At 41.8% G+C, this 18318-nt stretch overlaps 1 protein-coding gene and 1 pseudogene across 1 annotated transcript in view; one reads left to right on the top strand and one right to left on the bottom strand.

Moving 5' to 3' along the window:
- Sesn1 (sestrin 1) overlaps nucleotides 1-18318 on the top strand; it is an 88726-nt gene that overhangs the window by 28832 nt on the left and 41576 nt on the right. The gene's annotated exons all lie outside the window — the stretch shown is intronic.
- LOC117724652 (DNA damage-inducible transcript 4 protein pseudogene) overlaps nucleotides 1-18318 on the bottom strand; it is a 34650-nt pseudogene that overhangs the window by 11770 nt on the left and 4562 nt on the right.

The raw sequence follows: 18318 nt of genomic DNA, 5'->3' as shown, positions 1-18318 counted from the left end.
CACATGTCCTTTCACATGCTTACTTTAGCAGAACATCCTCTCTCCTGTGTCTGCTTCATCAAAATGTTCCTTCTTGAGTCTGCCTTAACCTACACACCTATGTCCATTTTAATGAAACGGTCCTTCATGTGTTTGGCCCAGAAAACCATCCAACTGACTTTCCAAAGAACCCTTAAGTTTCTACTTCAGGACACTGTATCTAGACTATAGTATATGAGCCATATTACAAGCCATAAATATGAGTTAATTCTTCAGATGTAGAATTATAAACAACATGATTTTATCTCTTCTGTTTATTTCAAAGCTGACATTCATCAATAGATGAAAGAATGAAATTTTAGGTTTTTATGAGATTCCCTCCTCTTCAAAAATATAACCCCCACAAATGCTTTAACTTCAGTATCTTTGTATGCAAATGACAATATTTCCTGAGAGGAGTTTATAGATCCAATGGGACAGTCAAGAGATGGTAACACAGACTCATGATACAAAGTATCACTGGAGGCTTAAAAGTACAGTTGCCTGCATCTGCACACAGTAAAATGCACAGCAACAACAGCATTTGTCTGTGAGCATCAAAGATTAGCAGGCTCACCCCAGTAACATAACAGTGGGTTTTCATTGAAGGTGGACTCTAGTTCCCTCTGCTTTCCATTAACTTCCCTCCTCTGAGCAAGCATTCCAAGTCTCTCCAACCCATGACTGATGGTCTCAGATTCTGTTGATCCTCCTCCTTGGGGGGGGGGGGGCAGTTTTGCTGCCTTCTAGTAACAAATCTTCTGAGGCATACTAGTAGACTAGTAGCTGCATAGGACTGTCAGTGTTAATGTCATCTAACCATAGTTTAAGTGAGGTTATTTTATATAGTTAGAGTGGAATTGGGCAGCCTGCAGATGCTGGACTAAGTTTAGTCATCCATGGCCTACTTTGTCTGTCCCATACAGGTAAGTGCCTTTAGGGTTTTTTTCCCTCTAAAACAGATGACTTCATTGTCATTGCTGTATAATTCTGTGTGATATTTTTCTAGGATCATTATAAAACTCCTTGATACTAAATAAATGACAACAACAAAAAGAATCAATATTCTCTCATAAGTAAAAAGAAAGCTTGACAAGTAAGTCAGGTAGGCCATGTTTCTCTTCCTTCTCCAGTTAGAACTGGTAACATTTGATACAGAGATGCTAAAAGGATGGCACATCCAGATCAGGAATGCACACACAGGATGTCCTGTATAAACTAAGTTCAGCATTTCCTCTAGCACTGGCTTAGGAGCCTGCAGTCTCTATGGAGAAACACAGATTCCCATTCTCGTTGGTGCTTTCAGGCTGAGAATTAAGGGGTGATTGGTAGAGCAGACAGAGTAGCTCAGAGTGCAGTGGAGAGGCCAAAGGGAAGTGCTGAGTTTGCTGTCCTGCCTCTGAAGGTGGAGTTAGCTTCATTGTTCTGGTCTAGGCCTGCAGTCCTGTGAGTGGAAGAAATATTCAATGGCAGAAAAGTCTTATGAGGCTTATTATACATTTTGAGAACAAATGTTATTGTCAGTTATTGGAAGGGCCACAGGGGCAGCAGAGGGGAGAATGGAACCAGGGCTGGGAAGATGGTTTAGTCAGTAAAGTGCTTGCCTCCCAAACGCAAGAACCTGAGGTAGAGGCCAATAAAAGGCTGGGCACTGTGGCTGCACAGAGAAGGAGGATCCCTAGGGCTCACTGTCCAAAAAATTAGCCTAATTGGTAAGCTCCAGACTGTACTGGGATCCTCTAGGAAAGCAGAACTGATAGAATACACACACACACACACACACACACACACACACACACACACAGGGGGGGGCGGGGGGGAGAATTTACTAAGGTGACTGACAGTCTGTGTCCAGCTAGTACAACAATGACTCTACCAATAGAAGGTTCAAGAGTCCAGCAGTTGCCCTGTCCACAAGGCTGGATGTTTGTGCTGCTTTTCAGTTCGTGACTGAATCCCGAAGAAGTAGGCTCTAATGCTAGTGAAGGAATGGACTTGCCGGTGAGCATGAAAGCAAGCTTCCCTTTGGAGTCATTTTATACAGGGCGTGGCCCAGATTAAAGGTGGATCATCCCACCTCAAATGATTTAATTAAGAAACAGCCTTCACAGGTGTGCCCATCTGATTGGGTTTTAGTTCATTCCAAAGCAGACGTAGTCTGGTGTCTCAACACAAGAGTCATGTGAAGGCTTGGTCACCAGCTGGGTGGAGTTCTTGAGGATGAAACCTGTGGTTGGTCTCTGACCAGCACAGACTTGTGCATATACACTCCATATACATACATAAAATATTAGAACCGAATTAATCTTCATTCCACACAGCATGACTGTGACAGCATCTTACCATAAAAGGAAGAGCCTGTGGGCTTCTCTGATGGAGACTGGCATTAAGATTGTATCTGCTTTTTTCTTTCCTTTTTATATTTTGTGTGGCCATTGTAGAAAAGACTGTATTTTAGAATCAAAGAACAGTTCCAGATTTAGCAACCCACATTGCATTAGTTCTGAACAGATGTCACTGGATAAATATTAAAAGCAAACCAGTGATTATTGGACTGGAAGCGATCATATTTCTATGAAACAGCCTTTTATTTTCCTGTTTGACTGTGATTAAGCATTCTTATTAGCATCCAGTTTATTCCAGCTGGCTTCAAAGATTCCACATTGTTTTTTTATGCCTCAAGGTTAAAATTAAATTTTCTTACAGTTAATTTATAATTGTAAGAGGTTCCTCAGGTTAGAATGTTAAGTTATTGTCTGCAAATTTTGTCTGTCTATAGCGGTACATACGGAGTTACGTGGTTTTGTCTGTCTATACTAGTACATATGGAGTTACATGGTTTTGTATGTCTATAGTGGTACATATGGAGTTACATGGTTTTGTATGTCTATAGTGGTGCATATGGAGTTACATGATTTTGTATGTCTATAGTGGTGCATATGGAGTTACATGATTTTATATGTCTATACTAGTACATATGGAGTTACATGGTTTTGTATGTCTATAGTGGTACACATGGAGTTACATGGTTTTGTCTGTCTATAGTGGTACATATGGAGTTACATGAACTTTGGGAAACTGGGATTTGATCTTCGCTCAATACAGTGTACTTGATATCTTGGTATCTCTTGGAACAGAAGATTTATGTTCCAGTTAAATCTCCTTTCTAGATACTCCTAACGTTTTTTAAGGACAAGATACTTGTGAGAATGCTCAGCCCTTTAAAACTGAGTTTTGCTGAAATTTTTTGTTCTCATGTGGCCTGAGAATTGCTGCCAAAAGCTATCTTATGAGTGACCACCAGTTGCCTAGATTGTTTGATGATTTTGGTGGATCAGGATTTCCTGTGATTTTTCTTCTTTTTCTGGGACTGCATAACCTTTATCTGTGAGCAATTGTACACTTGAAAAGAGAAAACAAAGCAAGGTTCTGAATTTAAGTTACCTTTCCTTCTGTGCCAAATGAAACTTTCCTCTGTTACATGTGAGCAGTTCTTGGTGTCCTGGCACCTGGAAAGTTGTAAGGAGGAGAGGGAATTCTGGGCTCAGGAGAGCTTTTTCTGAGCTAAGCTCACTCTGTTCTCATCTGAGCCAGGCCTTCCTACTCTTGGCGGAAGCATTGTCCTGGATCCATGTGATGACGGGCATTACCCTCAGAAGAGGTCCATGTGGACCCTGAGCCTAGACTCGGTTCCTGGTGATCGTGTGGGCGGGGCTGGAGTGATGTACAGAGGATGCATGCAAGTGAATAACTTTTTAAGGTCTGAGTCAGTCTGGGCAGTGGTGGCGCACACCTTTAGGCCCAGCACTCAGGAGGCAGAAGCAGGCGGATCTCTGTGAGTTCATGCCAGCCTGGTCTACAGAATGAGTTTCAGGACAGCCAGCACAGAGGAACAGTCTCAAAAACAAACAAAAAGTATAAATCCAAAGGCATGTGTATTAAGAAGTAGGCACTCTGGGGCTGGAGAGATGGCTCAGTGGTAAAGAGCACTGACTTGCTCTTCCAGAGGTCCTGAGTTCAATTCCCAGCAACTACATTGTGTCTCACAACCATCTGTAATGGGATCTGACGCCCTCTTCTGGTGTGTCTGAAGACAGCTACAGTGTACTCATACACTAAATGAATAAATAAATCTTAGCTGGGCAGTGATGGTGCACGCCTTTAATCCCAGCACTTGGGAGGCAGAAGCAGGCAGATTTCTGAGTTCAAAGCCAGCTCTACAAAGTGAGTTCCAGGCCAGCCAGGGCTACACAGAGAAACCCTGTCTCGAAAAAACAAAAAAATTAAAAAAATAAAAAGAAGTAAGTACTGTGTTAAAAGAATTGAAATCAGTTGCTGAATGAGGCAGCCATTAATCCTAACCACTGTTTAAATACTAGGTGTGCCTGCAGGACAGTCTGGGTCAAAACCAGAAGATAAGAGAAGTATGGGTTTCTGAGGAGAACCAAGAGTCTTCAATAAAGGAGATTTTCTTTGGAAACTCTTACTGGGACTTGGGAATGGTTCAGTATTTCAGTCAGGAATGTGTTTGCCTACAAGACTCAGAGGGGAGGGAGGAGCTAACCTGTGCTGTAAACAGAAGAGTTTTACAAGAAGTCTGCATTGAGGTGCATGCTCTTGGCCAGAATGCTGGCTTGCTAGCCTTAGGCCACAAAACTCTGTGAGTATCAAATTACATTCAGGTGTCAGCTTGAGACAGTTTCTGAGTGCTGAGCACTTCCACGTGGTTTCATAAGGGTCCTTCTTGAGGTTGAGTTAAGGTCTCAGCTGGGAGCGGGTCTCTGAAGGGTAGCCAAGCTGGAAGTTTGCTTCTAAAAGAACTCACGTGAGTGTTGGAAGACGGTTCGGGCCTTCACTGAAGGATTCTCTCAAAATCACTTGCCTAAAACAGAGCAAGGTAAGCAGGGGAGAGGGGACAAGGACAAGAAGGGAGCTGTGGTGATGGCTGTAGACTATCTTTAGAAGTGGCATATCACTTTTTTTTGTCATGTTCAGTTGTTCACATAACCCTCCTCCAAAGTTGGGAGGGAGCTACAGAGCATGTGGTCTCGGGAGGCGTCACAGAAGCTGCCTTGTACACTTCGGTGTTCTGGTGGAGAGCGGGAGAGAAAGGAGGCTGTGCTGGCAGTCCTCTGTTTGCATCTCACTAGCCAGAGCTGGGTAAGCGCCGCCCGAAAGCTGTTAGGAACCAAGTACTTAACTTTTATGGCGTCTATAGTAGGCTGAGAAGGGGGCTGGAAATGCAGTTTGGGTTAGCACACTGTGCTGGCCATCACCTGCTACCGCAGACATTTGATGGCAGTGAGCACTGTGGTTTTCTTGCAGCACAGGGACTAGAACTCAGGGTATTGCACATACTGAGCAAACATTTTGTCTAGACTATGTTCCAGTGCTAGATAAGATTACCTTCAGTTTTCTTGTATTCTCAGTAATAACAGCTTATTGGAGAGAGAGTTAACCTATAAAGTGTGAATTAAAGGAGCCCTGCAAGAATGTTTGCTAACTTAAGCTCACCTTAACTTGAGAGCCTCCTACCTCATCAATCTGCAATTACAGGCATGTGCCACTGTGCCCAGGTAAAGCTAGGTTTTGTTTTTATTTTCAAGATTTATTTATTTATTTCATGTATGTGAGGACACTGTCGCTGTCTTCAGACACACCAGAAGAAGGCATTGGATCCCATTACAGATGGCTGTGAGCCACCATGTGGTTGCTGGGAATTGAACTCAGGACCTCTGGAAGAGCAGTCAGTGCTCTTAACCACTGAGCCATCTCTCCAGCCCCTAAAGTTAGTTTTAAAAATGTACTTGATTTTTATAGTCATTACAGAAGAAAAGTTCTCACTGGTCATCAGTAAGTTTACTTATGGAATATAAAATAATTATGAGGACATTTTTAGTGTTTTTCTTCTATATATTCCTATATATAGAAGAAATATATATATATATATATATGTATGTATATATATATATGAAATATATATTTGTTTGCATAAAATATTTGGCAGTAAAATTGCTCTTCCTACCAACAAAAATTTATTGAGCGTATGATTCAACCCAACCTAGAATCCCCTGGCAAGAGAATCTTAGTAAGGGATTGTCTAGGCTTGGTTAGCCTGTTGGCATGCTGTAATTGGGATAACGGAAGAGGAAAAACCCGCCTTAAATGTGGGCAACACCATTTCTTGGGCTGTACAGTAAACTGTTGTAAGAGTTGAGAGAGCCAGCTGAGCAACAGGTATGAACGTGTTTATTCTCTTTCTGTTCTTACCTGCCATGTGACTTGAGTTTCTGCTCCAACTTCCCACAGTGATGGCATATAACATGGAACTGTAATCCAAATAAACCTTTCCTTCCATAGTTGCTGTTTGTTGGGATATTTTATCACAGCAGTTGAAGTGAAAGTAGGCAGTGTGCCAACTGTGTGCAATTTGTGGACGGCTTTAAAGAAAAGTTTGGTCCGGTGTGGTGACCATGCCTTTAAATACTACACTCAGGAAGAGGCTGACGGAGCTTTGTGGGTCTGAGGCCAAATTATCTACATAGAGTTCCAGGCCAGCCAGGGCTAGGCGGTGAGGCTGTCTCACTCAATCAATTGATACTTCTTAAAATAGGAAACCTTAATCTCTGCCAGTCACTGATTCATTTTGTGGTCATTTTCTTAGTAATGATGTCTAGAATTTTAAAAAAAAAAAAAAAAAAAAAAAAAAAAACTACTATCATTCATTTTAAAATTGCAGGGGCTGGAGAGATGGCTCAGTGGTTAAGAGCACTGACTTGCTCTTCCAGAGGTCCTGAGTTCAATTCCCAGCAACTACATTGTGTCTCACAACTATCTGTAATGGGATCTGATGTCCTCTTCTGGTGTGTCTGAAGACAGCTTCAGTGTACTAATAGACATAAAATAAATCTTTTTTTTTAAAAGATTTAAAATTATATATTTTTCTTTTTCTTAGTAGTTACCAAATTGCATTTCTGAAAATACCATAAAATTTGAAACCATGAAAGTAGGTGTAGATGGTCCAGCCACTACTGAAGGTTATACTTAGAAGATGTGTCAGGGAGCGTTCATGGACGTCAGAGGTCAGACAGCAGCTCTGTGGAGCACCTCTGTGTTTAGGTAAAACTTGTCTATTGTTGATCTAAACAATCAGCAGAAAACTCAGGTAACCATCACTTGGGACGTTTTTTCAAAAAATAAAAAATAAAAACCAGATAGTTTGCCAATAACATTAAAACTAGAAGCAGATGTGGCGGCACATCTTCTGTTATCCCAGGACCTCAGAGGAAACAGGAATCAAGAATTCAAGGCCATCCACGGCTATATATATAGCAAAACTATCTTAAAACCAAACCAAGCAAAAAAATCATAAAAAATTAATAATTTGAGAGAAGAGATAATCTCAAACTAAAGATGAATATTGTTAAAATTGCATAATATAAATTTAACTAGTACTAATTAAAATGTAGGTAGAAGCCAGCAGTGATGGCGCACACCTTTAATCCCAGCACGTGGGAGGCAGAGGCAGGTGGATTTCTGAGTTCAAAGCCAACCTGGTCTACAGAGTGAGTTCCAGGACAGCCAGGGCTACACAGAGAAACCCTGTCTCGAAAAACAAACAAACAAACAAAATGTAGGTAGAAATTTCTTGTAGTTGGTGAAATAAAAGATACGATGTAAAAATAACAGCTACAACAGCAGTTCATAATGGGGAGCCTAAATCTGCTCAAACTTAATACATATAGGTGTCCATTTTGATAAGAAAAAGCAGTGGATGAGTCAAAGAGTTACTATGGAAAACAAATGAAGTTCAATTAGAATTGAACCAGTTATACATGGTATAACATATAGATTATCATAGAATCAGTTGCTTCAGAAAATACTTTATGGATGAAAGTTATTTTTATTAATATACTTCCAGTTAATAAAACGCACTCAAATATGGAGCAGAAACATTCTGGAGCGTGCACTGCTCTGACCAACGTGTGGACAGGGAGCGGACCAGTACTACTCAAGGATCTGCTCTGCCCAAGTAATGTACTTTACTTATGCTTTTAAAGATCTATTTATTTTTATTTTTTGCATTGGTACTTTTTCTTTATTTACGCTTTTCCTTTCCTTCATGTATGGGTACCCCACCTGTGTGCAGTACCCAAAGAAGCCAGAAAAAGGCATTGAATCCTCTGCAAGTAGTTGTAAATAACCAAATGAGTGCTGGTGCCCACTGAGGTCACTGATCTTGCCTCTGCAGGAACACCAAGTGCTCCTCCTACTCTGAGGCTCTCTCCGTGGTGCATGGTCTGGCATGTCCATTGTCCGGTCGTGTTTGCTGCCATATAGAGAGGATGTTTTAAAATGTCTTACTTCCTTCCATCTTCACCTGTAGCCTAATAAAATCACTCATATTTTCCCATCTAACCCCGGGAGTAGATTTACTGTTTTTATTTTCCTAACTCTATCCTGTCACGGCCAGACTGTGTCAACTTCCCAGCAGGGATAAGTGTCCCACGCCTCTCTGCCGAGCCCAAGCCAATTGCTAATACTGTCCTCATAGATCCCTCTTTGAAAGTCAATATATCCCAGACTCCACAGAATAAAACAAAACCTCTGTTAGGTCAAAGTCTTTACATTTTTAATTGGTGAAGCATCCAGATCTGTTGGTATCAATATGATGCAGATTCCAGATACTTCTCTATAGTCTTTGTCTCACTAAATCGTTCTAACCACTGTGAATTTTCTTCCCTTTAAATATTGGAATTTCTAGTGAAAGCATAAATGAATTTTGTTCTCACCTACTTTGACTTTGAATCCTTAGGTTGGCCAGCAGGGCCTTCACTGGTCTGGCTCTGTGTACTTAACTGGCTTTATTACTGTTTCCTAACGCACCCTACATCCCACCAATGCTGTATTCACATCTGTGTGCCTTTCGTGTCCCTGCATAACACTCCTTAAGTGAGAACACAAGCATCTGACTTAGGACCGTCACTTACTGTCTGGGTTTCCAGCCCAGCTGCTGGTTAGTCACTGCCAGCCCTGTGACCTTACTTCTCTCTGGGCTTTACTTGTTTTCTGTAAAAGGAAGGAAAGTAATTCTTAATTCCACAAAGTGTGATTTCTAAGTGAGCGACTGAGATAAGCGTGTGAAGTACTGAACTCAGGGCCTGACTCTGCTGAATGGAACACTTAATAAATACTGGTAAAACTGTACCCAACCTGCTCCTTACCCACGTCCTAAGTGAGAACCTGTGCACATCTGCACACACACACACGTGCACATGCACAACTACTGCTGCTACTATTGTGAGTTTTGGTTTACTCCTTTTATCAGTGACCTGTGGCTGTCTATCCCATATGTGACTTTAAGTTAATCTGTTGATTGGTTGATGTCTTCTTTGCTGGGGCTATACACTACCTGGGATAGCAAATGCCTGGTTCTGCTCAACGTATCTCAGTTCTTTTTGTTTAAGATTTGTTTTTTCCCCTATATGTCTGTATTTACACCACTTGCATGCCTGGTGTGGAGGTCAGAAGATGACAGTGGATTCCCTGAGACTGAAGTTATGGGTGGTTATAAGCTGAGGAAGTTCTCTATCTCCACAAGAGCAGCAAGTGCTCTTAACTATCCAGCCTTTACTCCAGCTCCAGCCATTTCTTAAATCAACGGTTGACTTAACATATTAGGTCAACAGTGAACATCGTTGAGTGGATCAACAAGTAAATCAAAGAGAGGTGTTCTCTCTCTCAAAGCTGTGTTGATAGGAACTAACAGGACAGTGTTTCTAACAGGACAGTTGCCTTTACATTTCAAGTTCAACATTGAAGACTAGAGATGTAGCATCAGAACTTTATATAATGTATGATGTTACTCAAGTATCTTTAGGGCTTTTTGAATACTCAAAGATAGCATTGTGCAAGTATTAACGAGTAGACCAGGGATGCAGCTCAGCTGGAGAGACTACCTGGTGTGAACAAAGCCTTGGGTTGGTTCTCAGCTCCTGTAATCTGTAATCTCAGCACTTCCAGTCAAGAGGGGCAGATGGGAGGGACAGAAAGTCAAGAGCATCCTTGGCTTCATAGTGAGGTTAAGGCAAGGCTGAGCTTCATGAAACCGTGCCTTAAAAACCTCAAATAGTTAAGAATATGAAAGGACACCTTCATTTTTAGTAACATTGAAAATAGCAAACAATAATTATATTTAAAAATTAAGACTTGCTAGACCACTTAAAGTAATATTTAATATCAACTTCGTAAAAATGTACATTTAAAAAAAAAAAAAACTGAGGGACTGGGAATGGCTTAGACCATAAAGTGCCCACCCTGTGAGCATGAGGACCAGAGTTTGGACTCTTCAGCACCCATATAAAAGTCACTGCTAGAGAGCACCAGATGTTGGGCCTGGCTGCAGTGAGGAGCCTGCTTCTAAAAGTGATGTGGGGCACAGAAAGCCACAGAGAAGGACAGCTAATGTCAATCTCTGGCCTCCATATACAGGAGTATACAGTGCACGCATTCCTACATGTACATACATACATGACTTACATATGCATACATACACAGCAAAAAAGTAAAATAAAAGACAGCCCTTCCAAAATCCAAAGCTTCCAATGTACTAGTACAAAGAGAGGAAATCTAAGAGGTAGTGATGCCGTTAAGGCTGCCCGTTTGGAGGAAGAGCCCACTATAGGAGGCATCTTAAAACATATAGCTGGTTCTCCTTGCCCTTCTGTGATGGGAGGAACTGACGTTCTTATGGGGGGAGGGGCAGAGCCTTCATCTTTGATGTTCCAGTCTTGTACTGTGAGAAATAATTTTCTGTTTTCCTCATAAATTATATAGTCTCAGAGATTTACTGTTTTATCTTATATTTAGCTCTAGAAAAAAAAAGAAAGAAAAGAAAGAAAACCAGTAACTGATTCCCAAAGACTGCAATTCTGCAACCTACTTTTTTTTCTGGCCACTTTTTTTTGTTTTATAAACTTTTTTATTTAAAAAAAAAATTGCAGATAAATAAAAACATCACACATCAAAATTACCAGACTCAGAGCCTTGGCATTTCATTCAACATCTACACAGCTAGAGTAGGCACTCAGAATGGAGCTGAGAGCTTCACGGTCAAGTCCACATTTCAGTGTGGAATCTGTTTATGCACTTACCACCACCAAGCCAGCCAAGCCAGGAATCAGAGCAGACAAGCTGTTGGTCTTTACCCTCTTTAGTTAGTTACTCGTGCCCAGTACCTGCACTCACTCCTTCCTCAAAGACAGGAAACGGAGAAATCCTAGAGAGAAGGGGCTGGAGACTGAACGCAGTCTCTGGATGTCTTTTATACCTTGCCTTACACAGGAAGGTAAATGTGAGAGAAGCCCAGTTTAAACATTCCTTAAGCAGTTACATTTCCCTTTGGAGGAATAAAGCTATGTAGCATTATCATGAAAGCAGAGTTACAGTGTTGCGTTTGTTCATTCTAGTCGGTGCCCCTTCTCGTATTGGGGGAAAGGGCCTCATTCATGCAAGGGCGAGGCTTTTTTTTTTTTTTTTTTCCTCTTCCTTTTTGAGACCAAGCCTCACAGTCTAACCTGCCTGTCCTGGAACTTAAACTTAGTATGTAGACCAGGCTGGCCTCAAACTTAGAGAGATCACCTGCACCCTCCTGTTTCTGAGTGCTGGGATTGAGGGTGTATCCCAGCATAACCAGCAAGGTAATTTTGTTCAAAAATAGTCAAATGACTTACTGCATTTTCACTGAAGAAGTGCTGTTATAGTCTGGCTCTGGTCTAGGAAGTGAACAAAACTTAAACTTTCCAGTAAAACTATTCTGATCCACTATCTTAGCAAGTCATAGAATCTCCCACAACAAACACAAGGATAGACAAAGAAGGCAGATGATGAGTCATTTTTAGCATTTGCAGCGCTGGCTCTCACATCCCTGGCAAATCTGCTGTCACTAATAATAGCCAGCCCCCCCCCCAAAAATTTTAAGCCATTGTGAAACTGATCTCAAAAATTAGTTCTTATGTTTTCATAGAAGTTTTTCCTTTTGCTCCAGAAATTAGTTTACATACCATTTGTTTCAGACTTACTCTGTGTCTAAGTTGCATTGAAACTTTTAGTTTAGAAGCTTGCACTAAAGGGGCTTAGGCCGTGTCATTTGAAGAGTCTTGCTAATTGGGCTGTTTTTGCCATAGCAAGCTTCTGCTTATTCCTGTGGACACGTGCTACTTCGAGGACTACATCACCTCCGACTACTAGAAGCTGTGCTGGTCTCCTGTTGCCTCTGTGCTAGACTGTGCTGAAAACTGGGAGGGAAGTGTGTGGAGGGCCAGGAGGCTGCTGCTAGGCGATCTCATATTTTCTCAAACTGTTTGCTGATAGTCTTATAAGGACCTTTTCATCCATATTCTTTCCTTTCCTTTCCTTTTTTTTTTTTTTTTTTGACTTTGTTGTTTTATTTATTTTAAAGGAAAATGGAGACTCCAGAACATGTGATTTTTAACTTATATATAAAAAAATAAGCACAACATGTCTCCCAGTGCCAGAGTCTTCTACTCAGGTTGCTAAGGGAGAGGGTCACAATGTAACTGGCATCCCTCCCTCCCTCCCTCCTTGAAGGCATCTTGAAACTCAGCTTTCTGCTCAGAGTCTGTGGTTTTAAGTTTTAAGGTGCTCCATGCATGCACTTGAACTTCTTTTCCATTTGGGAAGGACCGTCACTAGAACCAAGGTGTGCATTTCCTCCACTGCTGCTGGCTTTGCATTCTTTGTCACTTGTGGACTAATGACAGCAGTCATACACTGTTAAGAGCCAGTTCCTGACCCAGAGGAACCATGAATACCACTCTGTGCTCCCACCAGGACCCAGAGGAACCATGGATACCACTGTCTTTGCTCCCACCAGGGAGGGTGTCATTTTCTGAATCCTCTAACTCATCCTGTGCAAACACTAAGTGCTCATCTGAACCCAGACATGCTCTTGTTAGGTTTAAGAATAAAAAAAAATACTATCACTTGGCTGTACATCTTGCAGCAAGGTGGGACTCTCTGGAGTGGACAGAAACTCTGGGGACTTCTGAAAAGTCTGAGCCCTTGTCTCTTCTGGGTCTAGGCCCACAAGTATCTTGAGGCTCCTCAGAACAGCTGAGAGGGGATCCTTGGAGGAATTAGTAACTGACTGCATTCTGTGGCCCCTGTCACTGGGAGGATCGGTCAGCAAGTAATGCCTTTTGTGTCTGATTTGCCTGGCCCTGCTGCTGCTCCATAGATGTTCTGAACAAGCTGAACCAAGCACTCTGGTTTAGACTCTAACTCATCTGATAGCATTGATTCAGCTCCCAAATCCTGAGGCTGTTCAGGGGCCAGGTTCAAATCTAAGTCAGAGTCGGTGACACCTTCCTGTCATACTCATATCCTTTTAAGAAACATCATGCTGTTCCTGTGAGATGTTCATTCTGCTTTATTAAAGTTACAGTGTACCCATCTGGAGTTGGAGTGTTCCTATGAAAAAAAAATTTTTTTTTAAATCACAAATTTCATTTTCTCAGTAGTTATTCATCTTGTGCTGGTTGGTTTTAGTCAACTTGACACCAGCTAGAGTCATCTGAGAAAGAGGGCACCTCAATTTAGGGATTATGTCTATAGATTAGACTGTGAGTGTGTCTGTGAGACTTATTTCTTGGCTTATGGTTGATGTGGGAGGGCCCAGCCTGTGGCTGGTGGTGCCACCCCTAGCCAGGTGGGCATGGAGGCACGAAAAATGCATGGGAGCCTGGGGGCTAAGCAGCACTCCTCCATGGCCTCTGTGTGGCTTCCTGCCTCCACATTCCTGGCCTGACTTCTTCCCTAAATGGTAGACTGTGCTGGGGAAATGCAGCCATATGTACCCTTTCCTCCTCAGGTTGGTTTTAGTCAGAGTGCTTTATCACAGCAACAGAGAGGCCCATTTACCACTTTCTAAGCTGCTGATCTGGAGGCACTGAAAGGAAGGTGACTGCCCAGTAACAGACAGAGCTGTTGTCTGCTGCAGCCTTACCTCACAGGGTGTCACAGGGGGCGTCCCAGCATCTCACCCTGGTACCCACCTACTCCCACTCAGCCATCAGGCACCAGCTTATATTTCTCCCCAGTGCTTTTTGGTCTGAGGCAGTAAGGACCCAGGGATCCAGCTGGGAATTGTATATACCCCATCTCTGACCCCAGCCTTAAGGGCTCTTGAAAATCCTCCCCGGGGACCTACTGGATTCAAGTCCAGCCTTCCCCACAGACCCAAGCCCCATTTCTCTGCCTGATTATAAGAGGGGATGTTGGGGTGACCCATGTTGGGAGGAGCTGGCCCACCCTGCTGACTGCTCATGGCAGATGTGAAATGAAACCACAGACTGTTATAGCTAAACAGCATAGCATAATTTTAGACGTTTTCAAATAAAAGAGCCATGTGTTATAGACATGGTCCCCAGGGGGCGCTATGAGCTGAGTTTGGGTGGAAACTGACCCAGTTTGTCTTATTTTCAGATTTTGTGGCATTGCACGTGCGCGCGTGTGCACACACACACACACACACACACACACACACACTGCGCATGCAAGCAAGCACACACTTTTTTTTCTCTTGTCACTCTGCTACACAGTGTAAATCTTATTTTCTTTGGAAGATCCAGCACTTGGGTCTACTGATTTTTCTCTTCTGTTTTCAATTCTGATTTTTCCTTATTGTTTTTTTTTTTTTTAATCCGTGGCTGGCTTCTTGGTTTTTGTTTGTTTGTTTGTTTGTTTGGTTTTTTTTTTTTTTTTTTTTTTTTTTTTTTTTTTTTTTGGCTTGCAGAATAGAAATTTAGATTTTTTTCTTACATTTTCTTTTGTTTGGCATATGCATATAGCTATCAGCTTCCTTCTGCTGACACTGGGCCATACAACCAAAGGGCAATGGCAGCTCTCACTCCCCACCATCAGCAGAGGAGAAGACCACACAACCAAAGTGCTTAGAGCAATCAAAAGCACTAATAAAATCATAGACTTATGTCAGAACAAACCCAAACCGAAACATGTAACATATAACAGGAAAATGGAACTTGTGTTCATCTGGAAACTAGCAGTGTACTGAAAATATTGTCGTGTAGAAGTAGGACACACTGAGAGAAACTGTAAAGATACAACAAACGGAACAACTAGGAGAGTCCAGCGACATCTGTATTTTGTTGAGTTGTCAAATGCAGTTTAGGAAACACAAGAAGGGGAAGAAGGCTGCTGCCTGAAGTCTTTGCCGCCTCATCCCTGACGCCCAGGGGCCACCCTTACTCCTGACGCCCGGGGCTACCCTTCCTCCTGGTTAGGAATGCCATTCACTGTTCTTTTCAAGTTGACCCCTGGGAAGAAATTGTGGGGGTTTTCACCTTAACCTGAGAATGCTTTTATTATCCTGGTAGGCTGTTTTCTGTGACAGTTCTTTACTTAAATATGTAAAAAGCTGTACAGCTTCCTTGGACCTATGGGCTTATGAACTAGTGTACCCCAACACCTCCATCAGCAGAAGAAGCTGCTACCTTTTTTTGTCAGAAAGGGCAACAGTTCTGGTTTCTGGTTTGGCCTTTGTGTATTTAGTGAACTCTTTGTTATTTCTAGACAAGGGTGCAAGTTGCCACTCTGCTGGGCCCCCAGTGAGATACCACCTTGTTTAGAAGACGCAGGAATGTCTTGTTACTGTTCCTAAGTCATCACACTGTAGGGATAGCCTCATCACCACTGGCAGTGTTGAAAGTCCCAACTGTCTAGGTCACTTTGCCACCACCACTAAGTCAATGAGTAGGAGGAGCTTTGTTCATTGCTTCAGAGTGTCTGTGGAAGGACAGGCTTCCTGTATGGCCTCTCCACTACCAATGGTGGGCAGTGAGAACTGCCGTTGCCCTGTGTGAAGTCCTGGCCCCTGGCAGGGTGGGGGCTCCTGGTATTTCTTAGTGGGGTGGACATTTACATTTCCCATCAGCCTTTGCTGGTTTGGCTGTAGGTAGGGCCACCATGACTTTTACTATTGTGGTGGTGGAGATGGCCTTTGACCTCAGGAGAGTGCTTAGTGTCTAAGAATGCTCTGTCTTGCTAGGCTGTTGCCTTCCCAAGTGCGTTGGATAAAGAAAGCAAGCTTTTGTGTTACTTTTCTAGAATAATTTCTCTAAAACATTGTTATAAATAAATAAAAAAAAAAAAAAAAAAAAAAAAAAAAAAAAAAAACCTTTGCAAATGGATCTGTGTGCCTGTTTGTCTGTTTGTTTTTTGAGACAGGGTCTCAGTATGTAGCCTTGGCTGTCCTGACGTTCTCTGTGCAAACCAGGCTGGCCTCGAATTCATAGAGTTTCACTTGCCTTTGCCTCCCAAGTGGCTGGGATTGAAGGCAGGCACCACCATGTTTGGCTTCCAATGGACATTAATTTTAATCTCTATATTAATTCAGCTTTCTGTGGCAGGAAGACACAAGTCAAATGCTGGCAGATATATAATCTTCTTTCAGGCTTCTCATTTCCTAGTATCTGTGTTTAATACAATATAGATCAGAAATCCTTGCATTTTTCAGAGGTACTTAGCACAAACCTAGAAGTACTTACATATTCATCTGTATTCTAAATTCATACAACTAACTGTATTCTAAAAGGCTTTCATATAGGCTTTTAAGTATAGAAGGGCATTATATGCTTGGAAATTTATCTACTGCATTCATTAATTATATCTAAAAATTTTCTTACTATTTTTGAAAGGTCATTTCTCAATGCTATTGTAGGCTAATTTTAAAGAAGTTTAATATTTAAGGAATTATGATATGGTTTGATTCCTGGATTGTGATTTAAGTGATCAATTCTGCACTAATCTGTTTATTCTTAGATGCTGTATGCTAGTACATTTTACATCATTCACACACTGATGGTGGACCCTATTGTTCCTACAGCCTCAGGAATCTTAACATTGTTCTGGAAACTTCTGCCCTTCATTGCGTTAGAATCCTTCCTTGGGTTTATAGTTACTGTTTGTAGCACAAGTCTTTGTATGAGTGGATTCTGCAGGTTTACTGAGATCTTGGAGAAGAGAAATACTGAAAAGTTATGTGCCTTCAGTTTACAGTGATGCCTTCTTTTCAAACTGAGAGTATGCTGTTTAAAAATTATCAGTTTGCCACATAAATGGCTAATCATGCGTTTCTTTTCAAGATGTCACAATAAAGTGGGGAGGCGATACCAGTGACTCCTGCTTTAACTGAATCCCTGTGCTAGAGTAACGAGCAGGATTTGCTCACACTGCTGAAGAGTGCTTGGATGCTTACCTAAAAGTACAGTAGTAAACTAAGATGATAAGTGCTTAGCAGTTTACCCACGTTTAACAACTAAGCCCATGGAGAAACCAGAAGCCCTCAGGTTACATGCAAGCTTTCACCGTTTCTCTACCCCGTTCTTCCCCAACTGACACTCTTATGTGTTTATTCATCAACTCTGTGTGTGTGTGTGTGTGTGTGTGTGTGTGTGTGTGTGTACATACATATATACACACATATAACAAGCTAAATTCTTTGGTGAAAAGGGGGAATTGTTTGTTACTGTTTTACTTAAATATTTGTCATCAGTGCTTCCATCTGAAGACCAGCAGTCTCAGTGTTTCTAATCACTGAGCTGGAGTTTTCTTGCTGGAAAGACAATGCTATGTGAACTCAGTCACCCTGTCTGGCACTGTCGGCCCCTGCCCATCTGTGGTCCTGACATAACTCCCAACTGTGTTTTCAGCCCTTGATCTCATCCCTGTGTTACATTCAGATTGGAAGCCACAAAATGAACAAAACTCTACTTAAGAAGAAAGAAAAGTCAGCAAGGTTTTTGAAGAAACGTGAATGGGTGTCAAAACCAAAAAACCTTCTAATTGAAACTTTGTTCATTCGTGAAAATATTTTTTCTTATTTTAAGTAACTCATTTTTCTTTACCATTTGGGTGGACAAGCTTAGAGTCTGTAAATGTAAATCATCTTTATATCATTTGATGAGTTAGTATTTTTAATACTAGTTATAGGCCCGTGACCGCTTGGCATGCATTAGCTGTGCCTAGCCCAGTGTGGCCCAACCTTGTTCACCGAGAAAAGTGACAGGGCAACTGTGGTCCTCGGTGTCATGTCTTCTCTTCAGTCACTTTGACTTACGCTCGATTTTGAACTGAAACTAAGAAATATAAGTGGTCACACTTGGATAGCAGTATGACTTTCTACAAAATGAAAGAGAATTGTCAGTTATCTAGCTTGTTTGGCATGTACCTCGTCATGAGCTACTGTGACATAAAGATTCT

Source organism: Arvicanthis niloticus, chromosome 20 (genome assembly GCF_011762505.2).
Source record: "Arvicanthis niloticus isolate mArvNil1 chromosome 20, mArvNil1.pat.X, whole genome shotgun sequence".
NCBI classification, from domain to species: Eukaryota; Metazoa; Chordata; class Mammalia; order Rodentia; family Muridae; genus Arvicanthis; species Arvicanthis niloticus.
This window is presented reverse-complemented; position numbering and strand designations above follow the sequence as displayed.